General features: G+C 46.1%; 50 pseudogenes; all 50 read left to right on the top strand.

Moving 5' to 3' along the window:
* The first annotated feature begins 51 nt into the window (after positions 1-51).
* On the top strand, positions 52-170 carry LOC140107210 (5S ribosomal RNA; annotated as a pseudogene).
* Positions 171-242: 72 nt separating this feature from the next.
* Positions 243-361, top strand: LOC140107700 (5S ribosomal RNA; annotated as a pseudogene).
* A 70-nt stretch (positions 362-431) lies between these two features.
* LOC140107208 (5S ribosomal RNA) lies at positions 432-550 on the top strand (annotated as a pseudogene).
* Positions 551-622: 72 nt separating this feature from the next.
* LOC140107788 (5S ribosomal RNA) lies at positions 623-741 on the top strand (annotated as a pseudogene).
* Positions 742-811: 70 nt separating this feature from the next.
* LOC140107207 (5S ribosomal RNA) lies at positions 812-930 on the top strand (annotated as a pseudogene).
* Positions 931-1,000: 70 nt separating this feature from the next.
* On the top strand, positions 1,001-1,119 carry LOC140107299 (5S ribosomal RNA; annotated as a pseudogene).
* A 70-nt stretch (positions 1,120-1,189) lies between these two features.
* On the top strand, positions 1,190-1,308 carry LOC140107279 (5S ribosomal RNA; annotated as a pseudogene).
* A 72-nt stretch (positions 1,309-1,380) lies between these two features.
* On the top strand, positions 1,381-1,499 carry LOC140107206 (5S ribosomal RNA; annotated as a pseudogene).
* Positions 1,500-1,569: 70 nt separating this feature from the next.
* Positions 1,570-1,688, top strand: LOC140107205 (5S ribosomal RNA; annotated as a pseudogene).
* A 70-nt stretch (positions 1,689-1,758) lies between these two features.
* Positions 1,759-1,877, top strand: LOC140107204 (5S ribosomal RNA; annotated as a pseudogene).
* Positions 1,878-1,949: 72 nt separating this feature from the next.
* On the top strand, positions 1,950-2,068 carry LOC140107598 (5S ribosomal RNA; annotated as a pseudogene).
* Positions 2,069-2,138: 70 nt separating this feature from the next.
* LOC140107203 (5S ribosomal RNA) lies at positions 2,139-2,257 on the top strand (annotated as a pseudogene).
* A 70-nt stretch (positions 2,258-2,327) lies between these two features.
* Positions 2,328-2,446, top strand: LOC140107201 (5S ribosomal RNA; annotated as a pseudogene).
* A 70-nt stretch (positions 2,447-2,516) lies between these two features.
* Positions 2,517-2,635, top strand: LOC140107200 (5S ribosomal RNA; annotated as a pseudogene).
* A 70-nt stretch (positions 2,636-2,705) lies between these two features.
* Positions 2,706-2,824, top strand: LOC140107199 (5S ribosomal RNA; annotated as a pseudogene).
* Positions 2,825-2,894: 70 nt separating this feature from the next.
* On the top strand, positions 2,895-3,013 carry LOC140107197 (5S ribosomal RNA; annotated as a pseudogene).
* Positions 3,014-3,083: 70 nt separating this feature from the next.
* Positions 3,084-3,202, top strand: LOC140107196 (5S ribosomal RNA; annotated as a pseudogene).
* Positions 3,203-3,272: 70 nt separating this feature from the next.
* LOC140107195 (5S ribosomal RNA) lies at positions 3,273-3,391 on the top strand (annotated as a pseudogene).
* A 70-nt stretch (positions 3,392-3,461) lies between these two features.
* On the top strand, positions 3,462-3,580 carry LOC140107699 (5S ribosomal RNA; annotated as a pseudogene).
* A 70-nt stretch (positions 3,581-3,650) lies between these two features.
* Positions 3,651-3,769, top strand: LOC140107194 (5S ribosomal RNA; annotated as a pseudogene).
* Positions 3,770-3,839: 70 nt separating this feature from the next.
* Positions 3,840-3,958, top strand: LOC140107193 (5S ribosomal RNA; annotated as a pseudogene).
* Positions 3,959-4,028: 70 nt separating this feature from the next.
* LOC140107192 (5S ribosomal RNA) lies at positions 4,029-4,147 on the top strand (annotated as a pseudogene).
* Positions 4,148-4,217: 70 nt separating this feature from the next.
* On the top strand, positions 4,218-4,336 carry LOC140107191 (5S ribosomal RNA; annotated as a pseudogene).
* A 70-nt stretch (positions 4,337-4,406) lies between these two features.
* LOC140107698 (5S ribosomal RNA) lies at positions 4,407-4,525 on the top strand (annotated as a pseudogene).
* Positions 4,526-4,595: 70 nt separating this feature from the next.
* LOC140107189 (5S ribosomal RNA) lies at positions 4,596-4,714 on the top strand (annotated as a pseudogene).
* Positions 4,715-4,784: 70 nt separating this feature from the next.
* On the top strand, positions 4,785-4,903 carry LOC140107188 (5S ribosomal RNA; annotated as a pseudogene).
* A 70-nt stretch (positions 4,904-4,973) lies between these two features.
* LOC140107186 (5S ribosomal RNA) lies at positions 4,974-5,092 on the top strand (annotated as a pseudogene).
* Positions 5,093-5,162: 70 nt separating this feature from the next.
* On the top strand, positions 5,163-5,281 carry LOC140107185 (5S ribosomal RNA; annotated as a pseudogene).
* A 70-nt stretch (positions 5,282-5,351) lies between these two features.
* On the top strand, positions 5,352-5,470 carry LOC140107695 (5S ribosomal RNA; annotated as a pseudogene).
* Positions 5,471-5,540: 70 nt separating this feature from the next.
* On the top strand, positions 5,541-5,659 carry LOC140107184 (5S ribosomal RNA; annotated as a pseudogene).
* A 72-nt stretch (positions 5,660-5,731) lies between these two features.
* LOC140107787 (5S ribosomal RNA) lies at positions 5,732-5,850 on the top strand (annotated as a pseudogene).
* A 70-nt stretch (positions 5,851-5,920) lies between these two features.
* On the top strand, positions 5,921-6,039 carry LOC140107183 (5S ribosomal RNA; annotated as a pseudogene).
* Positions 6,040-6,109: 70 nt separating this feature from the next.
* On the top strand, positions 6,110-6,228 carry LOC140108247 (5S ribosomal RNA; annotated as a pseudogene).
* Positions 6,229-6,300: 72 nt separating this feature from the next.
* On the top strand, positions 6,301-6,419 carry LOC140107182 (5S ribosomal RNA; annotated as a pseudogene).
* Positions 6,420-6,489: 70 nt separating this feature from the next.
* On the top strand, positions 6,490-6,608 carry LOC140108315 (5S ribosomal RNA; annotated as a pseudogene).
* A 72-nt stretch (positions 6,609-6,680) lies between these two features.
* On the top strand, positions 6,681-6,799 carry LOC140107342 (5S ribosomal RNA; annotated as a pseudogene).
* A 263-nt stretch (positions 6,800-7,062) lies between these two features.
* Positions 7,063-7,181, top strand: LOC140107786 (5S ribosomal RNA; annotated as a pseudogene).
* Positions 7,182-7,251: 70 nt separating this feature from the next.
* Positions 7,252-7,370, top strand: LOC140107181 (5S ribosomal RNA; annotated as a pseudogene).
* A 70-nt stretch (positions 7,371-7,440) lies between these two features.
* Positions 7,441-7,559, top strand: LOC140107298 (5S ribosomal RNA; annotated as a pseudogene).
* A 70-nt stretch (positions 7,560-7,629) lies between these two features.
* LOC140107278 (5S ribosomal RNA) lies at positions 7,630-7,748 on the top strand (annotated as a pseudogene).
* A 72-nt stretch (positions 7,749-7,820) lies between these two features.
* Positions 7,821-7,939, top strand: LOC140107180 (5S ribosomal RNA; annotated as a pseudogene).
* A 70-nt stretch (positions 7,940-8,009) lies between these two features.
* LOC140107179 (5S ribosomal RNA) lies at positions 8,010-8,128 on the top strand (annotated as a pseudogene).
* Positions 8,129-8,198: 70 nt separating this feature from the next.
* On the top strand, positions 8,199-8,317 carry LOC140107177 (5S ribosomal RNA; annotated as a pseudogene).
* Positions 8,318-8,389: 72 nt separating this feature from the next.
* LOC140107596 (5S ribosomal RNA) lies at positions 8,390-8,508 on the top strand (annotated as a pseudogene).
* Positions 8,509-8,578: 70 nt separating this feature from the next.
* On the top strand, positions 8,579-8,697 carry LOC140107627 (5S ribosomal RNA; annotated as a pseudogene).
* Positions 8,698-8,768: 71 nt separating this feature from the next.
* LOC140107367 (5S ribosomal RNA) lies at positions 8,769-8,887 on the top strand (annotated as a pseudogene).
* A 70-nt stretch (positions 8,888-8,957) lies between these two features.
* Positions 8,958-9,076, top strand: LOC140107175 (5S ribosomal RNA; annotated as a pseudogene).
* Positions 9,077-9,146: 70 nt separating this feature from the next.
* On the top strand, positions 9,147-9,265 carry LOC140107174 (5S ribosomal RNA; annotated as a pseudogene).
* A 70-nt stretch (positions 9,266-9,335) lies between these two features.
* On the top strand, positions 9,336-9,454 carry LOC140107173 (5S ribosomal RNA; annotated as a pseudogene).
* Positions 9,455-9,524: 70 nt separating this feature from the next.
* On the top strand, positions 9,525-9,643 carry LOC140107172 (5S ribosomal RNA; annotated as a pseudogene).
* Positions 9,644-9,681: the final 38 nt, after the last annotated feature.

Here is a 9,681-nt window from a genome sequence, read left to right as displayed (position 1 = left end):
TGTTAGTTTCTCTATGAGATAGTAAAAGAAGGTTCAAATTGAACAGCTGCTGTCAACGGCCATTCTAAGCTGAATGTGCCTGCTCTCGTCAGATCGCAGCAGCAATGCAGCTTAAGGCTTGGCAAGTACCAGCATGGGAGACTGGCTGGGAATCCCAAGTTCCGTTGACCTTTTTGAACCTGAAAATTGTATTAGTTTCTCTGTCAAAGATGGTAAAAGAAGGTTCAAATTGAACAGCTGCTGTCAACGGCCATTCTAAGCTGAATGTGCCTGCTCTCGTCAGATCGCAGCAGCAATGCAGCTTAAGGCTTGGCAAGTACCAGCATGGGAGACTGGCTGGGAATCCCAAGTTCCATTGACCTTTTTGAACCTGAAAATTGTGTTAGTTTCTCTATGAGATAGTAAAAGAAGGTTCAAATTGAACAGCTGCTGTCAACGGCCATTCTAAGCTGAATGTGCCTGCTCTCGTCAGATCGCAGCAGCAATGCAGCTTAAGGCTTGGCAAGTACCAGCATGGGAGACTGGCTGGGAATCCCAAGTTCCGTTGACCTTTTTGAACCTGAAAATTGTGTTAGTTTCTCTGTCAAAGATGGTAAAAGAAGGTTCAAATTGAACATCTGCTGTCAACGGCCATTCTAAGCTGAATGTGCCTGCTCTCGTCAGATCGCAGCATCAATGCAGCTTAAGGCTTGGCAAGTACAAGCATGGGAGACTGGCTGGGAATCCCAAGTTCCGTTGACCTTTTTGAACCTGAAAATTGTGTTAGTTTCTCTATGAGATAGTAAAAGAAGGTTCAAATTGAACAGCTGCTGTCAACGGCCATTCTAAGCTGAATGTGCCTGCTCTCGTCAGATCGCAGCAGCAATGCAGCTTAAGGCTTGGCAAGTACCAGCATGGGAGACTGGCTGGGAATCCCAAGTTCCGTTGACCTTTTTGAACCTGAAAATTGTGTTAGTTTCTCTATGAGATAGTAAAAGAAGGTTCAAATTGAACAGCTGCGGTCAACGGCCATTCTAAGCTGAATGTGCCTGCTCTCGTCAGATCGCAGCAGCAATGCAGCTTAAGGCTTGGCAAGTACCAGCATGGGAGACTGGCTGGGAAACCCAAGTTCCGTTGACCTTTTTGAACCTGAAAATTGTGTTAGTTTCTCTATGAGATAGTAAAAGAAGGTTCAAATTGAACAGCTGCTGTCAACGGCCATTCTAAGCTGAATGTGCCTGCTCTCGTCAGATCGCAGCAGCAATGCAGCTTAAGGCTTGGCAAGTACCAGCATGGGGGACTAGCTGGGAATCCCAAGTTCCGTTGACCTTTTTGAACCTGAAAATTGTGTTAGTTTCCCTGTCAAAGATGGTAAAAGAAGGTTCAAATTGGACAGCTGCTGTCAACGGCCATTCTAAGCTGAATGTGCCTGCTCTCGTCAGATCGCAGCAGCAATGCAGCTTAAGGCTTGGCAAGTACCAGCATGGGAGACTGGCTGGGAATCCCAAGTTCCGTTGACCTTTTTGAACCTGAAAATTGTGTTAGTTTCTCTATGAGATAGTAAAAGAAGGTTCAAATTGAACAGCTGCGGTCAACGGCCATTCTAAGCTGAATGTGCCTGCTCTCGTCAGATCGCAGCAGCAATGCAGCTTAAGGCTTGGCAAGTACCAGCATGGGAGACTGGCTGGGAATCCCAAGTTCCGTTGACCTTTTTGAACCTGAAAATTGTGTTAGTTTCTCTATGAGATAGTAAAAGAAGGTTCAAATTGAACAGCTGCTGTCAACGGCCATTCTAAGCTGAATGTGCCTGCTCTCGTCAGATCGCAGCAGCAATGCAGCTTAAGGCTTGGCAAGTACCAGCATGGGAGACTGGCTGGGAATCCCAAGTTCCGTTGACCTTTTTGAACCTGAAAATTGTATTAGTTTCTCTGTCAAAGATGGTAAAAGAAGGTTCAAATTGAACAGCTGCTGTCAACGGCCATTCTAAGCTGAATGTGCCTGCTCTCGTCAGATCGCAGCAGCAATGCAGCTTAAGGCTTGGCAAGTACCAGCAAGGGAGACTGGCTGGGAATCCCAAGTTCCGTTGACCTTTTTGAACCTGAAAATTGTGTTAGTTTCTCTATGAGATAGTAAAAGAAGGTTCAAATTGAACAGCTGCTGTCAACGGCCATTCTAAGCTGAATGTGCCTGCTCTCGTCAGATCGCAGCAGCAATGCAGCTTAAGGCTTGGCAAGTACCAGCATGGGAGACTGGCTGGGAATCCCAAGTTCCGTTGACCTTTTTGAACCTGAAAATTGTGTTAGTTTCTCTAAGACATAGTAAAAGAAGGTTCAAATTGAACAGCTGCTGTCAACGGCCATTCTAAGCTGAATGTGCCTGCTCTCGTCAGATCGCAGCAGCAATGCAGCTTAAGGCTTGGCAAGTACCAGCATGGGAGACTGGCTGGGAATCCCAAGTTCCGTTGACCTTTTTGAACCTGAAAATTGTGTTAGTTTCTCTATGAGATAGTAAAAGAAGGTTCAAATTGAACAGCTGCTGTCAACGGCCATTCTAAGCTGAATGTGCCTGCTCTCGTCAGATCGCAGCAGCAATGCAGCTTAAGGCTTGGCAAGTACCAGCATGGGAGACTGGCTGGGAATCCCAAGTTCCGTTGACCTTTTTGAACCTGAAAATTGTGTTAGTTTCTCTATGAGATAGTAAAAGAAGGTTCAAATTGAACAGCTGCGGTCAACGGCCATTCTAAGCTGAATGTGCCTGCTCTCGTCAGATCGCAGCAGCAATGCAGCTTAAGGCTTGGCAAGTACCAGCATGGGAGACTGGCTGGGAATCCCAAGTTCCGTTGACCTTTTTGAACCTGAAAATTGTGTTAGTTTCTCTATGAGATAGTAAAAGAAGGTTCAAATTGAACAGCTGCTGTCAACGGCCATTCTAAGCTGAATGTGCCTGCTCTCGTCAGATCGCAGCAGCAATGCAGCTTAAGGCTTGGCAAGTACCAGCATGGGAGACTGGCTGGGAATCCCAAGTTCCGTTGACCTTTTTGAACCTGAAAATTGTGTTAGTTTCTCTATGAGATAGTAAAAGAAGGTTCAAATTGAACAGCTGCTGTCAACGGCCATTCTAAGCTGAATGTGCCTGCTCTCGTCAGATCGCAGCAGCAATGCAGCTTAAGGCTTGGCAAGTACCAGCATGGGAGACTGGCTGGGAATCCCAAGTTCCGTTGACCTTTTTGAACCTGAAAATTGTGTTAGTTTCTCTATGAGATAGTAAAAGAAGGTTCAAATTGAACAGCTGCGGTCAACGGCCATTCTAAGCTGAATGTGCCTGCTCTCGTCAGATCGCAGCAGCAATGCAGCTTAAGGCTTGGCAAGTACCAGCATGGGAGACTGGCTGGGAATCCCAAGTTCCGTTGACCTTTTTGAACCTGAAAATTGTGTTAGTTTCTCTATGAGATAGTAAAAGAAGGTTCAAATTGAACAGCTGCTGTCAACGGCCATTCTAAGCTGAATGTGCCTGCTCTCGTCAGATCGCAGCAGCAATGCAGCTTAAGGCTTGGCAAGTACCAGCATGGGAGACTGGCTGGGAATCCCAAGTTCCATTGACCTTTTTGAACCTGAAAATTGTGTTAGTTTCTCTATGAGATAGTAAAAGAAGGTTCAAATTGAACAGCTGCTGTCAACGGCCATTCTAAGCTGAATGTGCCTGCTCTCGTCAGATCGCAGCAGCAATGCAGCTTAAGGCTTGGCAAGTACCAGCATGGGAGACTGGCTGGGAATCCCAAGTTCCGTTGACCTTTTTGAACCTGAAAATTGTGTTAGTTTCTCTATGAGATAGTAAAAGAAGGTTCAAATTGAACAGCTGCTGTCAACGGCCATTCTAAGCTGAATGTGCCTGCTCTCGTCAGATCGCAGCAGCAATGCAGCTTAAGGCTTGGCAAGTACCAGCATGGGAGACTGGCTGGGAATCCCAAGTTCCGTTGACCTTTTTGAACCTGAAAATTGTGTTAGTTTCTCTATGAGATAGTAAAAGAAGGTTCAAATTGAACAGCTGCTGTCAACGGCCATTCTAAGCTGAATGTGCCTGCTCTCGTCAGATCGCAGCAGCAATGCAGCTTAAGGCTTGGCAAGTACCAGCATGGGAGACTGGCTGGGAATCCCAAGTTCCGTTGACCTTTTTGAACCTGAAAATTGTGTTAGTTTCTCTATGAGATAGTAAAAGAAGGTTCAAATTGAACAGCTGCGGTCAACGGCCATTCTAAGCTGAATGTGCCTGCTCTCGTCAGATCGCAGCAGCAATGCAGCTTAAGGCTTGGCAAGTACCAGCATGGGAGACTGGCTGGGAATCCCAAGTTCCGTTGACCTTTTTGAACCTGAAAATTGTGTTAGTTTCTCTATGAGATAGTAAAAGAAGGTTCAAATTGAACAGCTGCTGTCAACGGCCATTCTAAGCTGAATGTGCCTGCTCTCGTCAGATCGCAGCAGCAATGCAGCTTAAGGCTTGGCAAGTACCAGCATGGGAGACTGGCTGGGAATCCCAAGTTCCATTGACCTTTTTGAACCTGAAAATTGTGTTAGTTTCTCTATGAGATAGTAAAAGAAGGTTCAAATTGAACAGCTGCTGTCAACGGCCATTCTAAGCTGAATGTGCCTGCTCTCGTCAGATCGCAGCAGCAATGCAGCTTAAGGCTTGGCAAGTACCAGCATGGGAGACTGGCTGGGAATCCCAAGTTCCGTTGACCTTTTTGAACCTGAAAATTGTGTTAGTTTCTCTATGAGATAGTAAAAGAAGGTTCAAATTGAACAGCTGCTGTCAACGGCCATTCTAAGCTGAATGTGCCTGCTCTCGTCAGATCGCAGCAGCAATGCAGCTTAAGGCTTGGCAAGTACCAGCATGGGAGACTGGCTGGGAATCCCAAGTTCCGTTGACCTTTTTGAACCTGAAAATTGTGTTAGTTTCTCTATGAGATAGTAAAAGAAGGTTCAAATTGAACAGCTGCTGTCAACGGCCATTCTAAGCTGAATGTGCCTGCTCTCGTCAGATCGCAGCAGCAATGCAGCTTAAGGCTTGGCAAGTACCAGCATGGGAGACTGGCTGGGAATCCCAAGTTCCGTTGACCTTTTTGAACCTGAAAATTGTGTTAGTTTCTCTATGAGATAGTAAAAGAAGGTTCAAATTGAACAGCTGCGGTCAACGGCCATTCTAAGCTGAATGTGCCTGCTCTCGTCAGATCGCAGCAGCAATGCAGCTTAAGGCTTGGCAAGTACCAGCATGGGAGACTGGCTGGGAATCCCAAGTTCCGTTGACCTTTTTGAACCTGAAAATTGTGTTAGTTTCTCTATGAGATAGTAAAAGAAGGTTCAAATTGAACAGCTGCTGTCAACGGCCATTCTAAGCTGAATGTGCCTGCTCTCGTCAGATCGCAGCAGCAATGCAGCTTAAGGCTTGGCAAGTACCAGCATGGGAGACTGGCTGGGAATCCCAAGTTCCATTGACCTTTTTGAACCTGAAAATTGTGTTAGTTTCTCTATGAGATAGTAAAAGAAGGTTCAAATTGAACAGCTGCTGTCAACGGCCATTCTAAGCTGAATGTGCCTGCTCTCGTCAGATCGCAGCAGCAATGCAGCTTAAGGCTTGGCAAGTACCAGCATGGGAGACTGGCTGGGAATCCCAAGTTCCGTTGACCTTTTTGAACCTGAAAATTGTGTTAGTTTCTCTGTCAAAGATGGTAAAAGAAGGTTCAAATTGAACATCTGCTGTCAACGGCCATTCTAAGCTGAATGTGCCTGCTCTCGTCAGATCGCAGCATCAATGCAGCTTAAGGCTTGGCAAGTACAAGCATGGGAGACTGGCTGGGAATCCCAAGTTCCGTTGACCTTTTTGAACCTGAAAATTGTGTTAGTTTCTCTATGAGATAGTAAAAGAAGGTTCAAATTGAACAGCTGCTGTCAACGGCCATTCTAAGCTGAATGTGCCTGCTCTCGTCAGATCGCAGCAGCAATGCAGCTTAAGGCTTGGCAAGTACCAGCATGGGAGACTGGCTGGGAATCCCAAGTTCCGTTGACCTTTTTGAACCTGAAAATTGTGTTAGTTTCTCTATGAGATAGTAAAAGAAGGTTCAAATTGAACAGCTGCGGTCAACGGCCATTCTAAGCTGAATGTGCCTGCTCTCGTCAGATCGCAGCAGCAATGCAGCTTAAGGCTTGGCAAGTACCAGCATGGGAGACTAGCTGGGAATCCCAAGTTCCGTTGACCTTTTTGAACCTGAAAATTGTGTTAGTTTCCCTGTCAAAGTTGGTAAAAGAAGGTTCAAATTGGACAGCTGCTGTCAACGGCCATTCTAAGCTGAATGTGCCTGCTCTCGTCAGATCGCAGCAGCAATGCAGCTTAAGGCTTGGCAAGTACCAGCATGGGAGACTGGCTGGGAATCCCAAGTTCCGTTGACCTTTTTGAACCTGAAAATTGTGTTAGTTTCTCTATGAGATAGTAAAAGAAGGTTCAAATTGAACAGCTGCTGTCAACGGCCATTCTAAGCTGAATGTGCCTGCTCTCATCAGATCGCAGCAGCAATGCAGCTTAAGGCTTGGCAAGTACCAGCATGGGAGACTGGCTGGGAATCCCAAGTTCCGTTGACCTTTTTGAACCTGGAAATTGTGTTAGTTTCTCTGTCAAAGATGGTAAAAGAAGGTTCAAATTGAACAGCTGCTGTCAACGGCCATTCTAAGCTGAATGTGCCTGCTCTCGTCAGATCGCAGCAGCAATGCAGCTTAAGGCTTGGCAAGTACCAGCATGGGAGACTGGCTGGGAATCCCAAGTTCTGTTGACCTTTTTGAACCTGAAAATTGTGTTAGTTTCTCTGTCAAAGATGGTAAAAGAAGGTTCAAATTGAACAGCTGCTGTCAACGGCCATTCTAAGCTGAATGTGCCTGCTCTCGTCAAATCACAGCATCAATGCAGCTTAAGGCTTGGCAAGTACCAGCATGGGAGACTGGCTGGGAATCCCAAGTTCCGTTGACCTTTTTGAACCTGAAAATTGTGTTAGTTTCTCTGTCAAAGATGGTAAAAGAAGGTTCAAATTGAACATCTGCTGTCAACGGCCATTCTAAGCTGAATGTGCCTGCTCTCGTCAGATCGCAGCATCAATGCAGCTTAAGGCTTGGCAAGTACAAGCATGGGAGACTGGCTGGGAATCCCAAGTTCCGTTGACCTTTTTGAACCTGAAAATTGTGTTAGTTTCTCTATGAGATAGTAAAAGAAGGTTCAAATTGAACAGCTGCTGTCAACGGCCATTCTAAGCTGAATGTGCCTGCTCTCGTCAGATCGCAGCAGCAATGCAGCTTAAGGCTTGGCAAGTACCAGCATGGGAGACTGGCTGGGAATCCCAAGTTCCGTTGACCTTTTTGAACCTGAAAATTGTGTTAGTTTCTCTATGAGATAGTAAAAGAAGGTTCAAATTGAACAGCTGCGGTCAACGGCCATTCTAAGCTGAATGTGCCTGCTCTCGTCAGATCGCAGCAGCAATGCAGCTTAAGGCTTGGCAAGTACCAGCATGGGAGACTGGCTGGGAAACCCAAGTTCCGTTGACCTTTTTGAACCTGAAAATTGTGTTAGTTTCTCTATGAGATAGTAAAAGAAGGTTCAAATTGAACAGCTGCTGTCAACGGCCATTCTAAGCTGAATGTGCCTGCTCTCGTCAGATCGCAGCAGCAATGCAGCTTAAGGCTTGGCAAGTACCAGCATGGGGGACTAGCTGGGAATCCCAAGTTCCGTTGACCTTTTTGAACCTGAAAATTGTGTTAGTTTCCCTGTCAAAGATGGTAAAAGAAGGTTCAAATTGGACAGCTGCTGTCAACGGCCATTCTAAGCTGAATGTGCCTGCTCTCGTCAGATCGCAGCAGCAATGCAGCTTAAGGCTTGGCAAGTACCAGCATGGGAGACTGGCTGGGAATCCCAAGTTCCGTTGACCTTTTTGAACCTGAAAATTGTGTTAGTTTCTCTATGAGATAGTAAAAGAAGGTTCAAATTGAACAGCTGCGGTCAACGGCCATTCTAAGCTGAATGTGCCTGCTCTCGTCAGATCGCAGCAGCAATGCAGCTTAAGGCTTGGCAAGTACCAGCATGGGAGACTGGCTGGGAATCCCAAGTTCCGTTGACCTTTTTGAACCTGAAAATTGTGTTAGTTTCTCTATGAGATAGTAAAAGAAGGTTCAAATTGAACAGCTGCTGTCAACGGCCATTCTAAGCTGAATGTGCCTGCTCTCGTCAGATCGCAGCAGCAATGCAGCTTAAGGCTTGGCAAGTACCAGCATGGGAGACTGGCTGGGAATCCCAAGTTCCGTTGACCTTTTTGAACCTGAAAATTGTATTAGTTTCTCTGTCAAAGATGGTAAAAGAAGGTTCAAATTGAACAGCTGCTGTCAACGGCCATTCTAAGCTGAATGTGCCTGCTCTCGTCAGATCGCAGCAGCAATGCAGCTTAAGGCTTGGCAAGTACCAGCAAGGGAGACTGGCTGGGAATCCCAAGTTCCGTTGACCTTTTTGAACCTGAAAATTGTGTTAGTTTCTCTATGAGATAGTAAAAGAAGGTTCAAATTGAACAGCTGCTGTCAACGGCCATTCTAAGCTGAATGTGCTTGCTCTCGTCAGATCGCAGCAGCAATGCAGCTTAAGGCTTGGCAAGTACCAGCATGGGAGACTGGCTGGGAATCCCAAGTTCCGTTGACAATTTTTGAACCTGAAAATTGTGTTAGTTTCTCTATGACATAGTAAAAGCAGGTTCAAATTGAACAGCTGCTGTCAACGGCCATTCTAAGCTGAATGTGCCTGCTCTCGTCAGATCGCAGCAGCAATGCAGCTTAAGGCTTGGCAAGTACCAGCTTGGGAGACTGGCTGGGAATCCCAAGTTCCGTTGACCTTTTTGAACCTGAAAATTGTGTTAGTTTCTCTATGAGATAGTAAAAGAAGGTTCAAATTGAACAGCTGCTGTCAACGGCCATTCTAAGCTGAATGTGCCTGCTCTCGTCAGATCGCAGCAGCAATGCAGCTTAAGGCTTGGCAAGTACCAGCATGGGAGACTGGCTGGGAATCCCAAGTTCCGTTGACCTTTTTGAACCTGAAAATTGTGTTAGTTTCTCTATGAGATAGTAAAAGAAGGTTCAAATTGAACAGCTGCTGTCAACGGCCATTCTAAGCTGAATGTGCCTGCTCTCGTCAGATCGCAGCAGCAATGCAGCTTAAGGCTTGGCAAGTACCAGCATGGGAGACTGGCTGGGAATCCCAAGTTCCGTTGACCTTTTTGAACCTGAAAATTGTGTTAGTTTCTCTATGAGATAGTAAAAGAAGGTTCAAATTGAACAGCTGCGGTCAACGGCCATTCTAAGCTGAATGTGCCTGCTCTCGTCAGATCGCAGCAGCAATGCAGCTTAAGGCTTGGCAAGTACCAGCATGGGAGACTGGCTGGGAATCCCAAGTTCCGTTGACCTTTTTGAACCTGAAAATTGTGTTAGTTTCTCTATGAGATAGTAAAAGAAGGTTCAAATTGAACAGCTGCTGTCAACGGCCATTCTAAGCTGAATGTGCCTGCTCTCGTCAGATCGCAGCAGCAATGCAGCTTAAGGCTTGGCAAGTACCAGCATGGGAGACTGGCTGGGAATCCCAAGTTCCGTTGACCTTTTTGAACCTGAAAATTGTGTTAGTTTCTCTATGAGA

Source organism: Engystomops pustulosus, unplaced genomic scaffold (assembly GCF_040894005.1).
Source record: "Engystomops pustulosus unplaced genomic scaffold, aEngPut4.maternal MAT_SCAFFOLD_121, whole genome shotgun sequence".
Lineage (NCBI taxonomy): Eukaryota > Metazoa > Chordata > Amphibia > Anura > Leptodactylidae > Engystomops > Engystomops pustulosus.
Note: the sequence above shows the minus strand (reverse complement) of the source record. Positions and strands in the feature narration are given on the sequence as shown.